Genomic DNA, 1,711 nt, shown 5'->3' on the forward strand with positions numbered 1-1,711 from the left:
AGTCACAGATAATTATATATAAACAGAAATTTGAAACACACTGAAAAAATAGTGTCAAAGTTTAATTAGCTTCAAGAGAATCTTCTAAATCACAAGAGAAACTGGCAAGATGTCTTAGAATTGTGTAATTATATGCGATTTTAAGAGTTTTTAAAACTTTCTCCAATTGACAGCTTATAGCTTTCACTCAAAAGTAATGAAGTATAGAAACTGAGATGTAATCAGGACAGTGTCAAGGACAGTGTGTAAAAGGGAACACCATGCCAGCCTGGTGACCTGAATTCCAACCAGAACTAGCGGGAAAGGGAGAGAACAAGAACCAGCTCCTGAGGGTGGTTCAATGACCCACACCCACACCTGCACTCTCTCCCACACAGTAATAGTAAATACATATTAACAAGACATATATATGTGAAAATAAGCAAAGTTGAATGATGCTCTCTCTATATATTTTTCAGGGATTTATAATTTTGATTCAGCATGGATGGCAATAAATGGACCCTCAGCAGAGTTACTAATGGAAAAGGGAGCAGTGCCATCCCCAGAAAACTGGACTTTAATTCCTGTGCAACTGCCATTGATTTTATCTCCAGAAATGACATCACAGTATGTGCCGTCAGGAAGACCAGTCTGTAACGTTAATGACAGTGACCTGCAAGCACAAAAAGTTAATATTTAACTTAAGTTCAACACAGTCAAGAGCACAAGGAACAACAATCTCTAAAACAAATACATACCTAAACTTTGTACTGTGGAGCTGTAAGCAGTTAAGGCCTCAACTGAGAAAATTCCACACCAAGATATCTCTAGTGGGTTGAAAACATTTTTCGAAATATGTCATCTTTTCATAGCCTAGCAGATTCCCAGGCTGTGGGGCATGCTACCAAGGAGTGAAAGTCAAAGAGTGTCAGTGGAGGGTTCGGGTTAAACTGCCACCTGTAAGGAACATATTCATTTAAAATGTATCCTCTGCTGACCTAAAGAAACACTAACTAATTTTAAGAGTGGTAATGGCATTATTTCCCGAAAACTTACTTGCTTGTATGGTGCTAAATAGAACAGGAGCTCAAATAAACCTTATCTAGAGATATATTTCTTGATCTGTTATGTATAATATGTAAGGAACATATTCATTTAAAATGTATCCTCTGCTGACCTAAAGAAACACTAACTAATTTTAAGAGTGGTAATGGCATTATTTCCCGAAAACTTACTTGCTTGTATGGTGCTAAATAGAACAGGAGCTCAAATAAACCTTATCTAGAGATATATTTCTTGATCTGTTATGTATAATTTGTCAGTAGATTGTAGGAATAATATGGTTCCCTAGGCATTATTTATCTATCTAGGCAATATTTATCTCTCCATCATGGTTTCCCCAATTAAGGTGCCCCCATTTTCTCCCTTTCTCCCTTAATAATACCCTTCTCCTATGGTCCTACCTCTCTTGAGCTCCTTCTTTACCTTTATCCCCTAGGTTCCCTGTATACCCTTCCCTCCCCCCTCCCTTAAACTAACTGAATTTTTATCCATATCTCCTTTATTAAGGCCTGTTACCTACTATTCTTCTCCTTCAGGTTATTTCTTTCCTTTACCTCACTGTTTCCTTACCCTTGTCCTGGTTCCTGCAGTTATGTCTGTTTGCATACTTATTTATCAGAGTCTGATCCTAGGATCCACATATGAGGGAGAACATATGTCAATTATATTT

General features: G+C 37.3%; 1 pseudogene; it reads right to left on the reverse strand.

Annotated features, from left to right (window-relative positions):
• Window positions 1-233: 233 nt before the first annotated feature.
• LOC103751672 overlaps window positions 234-1,711 on the reverse strand; it is a 9,521-nt pseudogene continuing 8,043 nt past the window's right edge.

This window comes from Nannospalax galili, unplaced genomic scaffold (genome assembly GCF_000622305.1).
Source record: "Nannospalax galili isolate Female #2095 unplaced genomic scaffold, S.galili_v1.0 scaffold1828, whole genome shotgun sequence".
Classification (NCBI taxonomy): Eukaryota; Metazoa; Chordata; class Mammalia; order Rodentia; family Spalacidae; genus Nannospalax; species Nannospalax galili.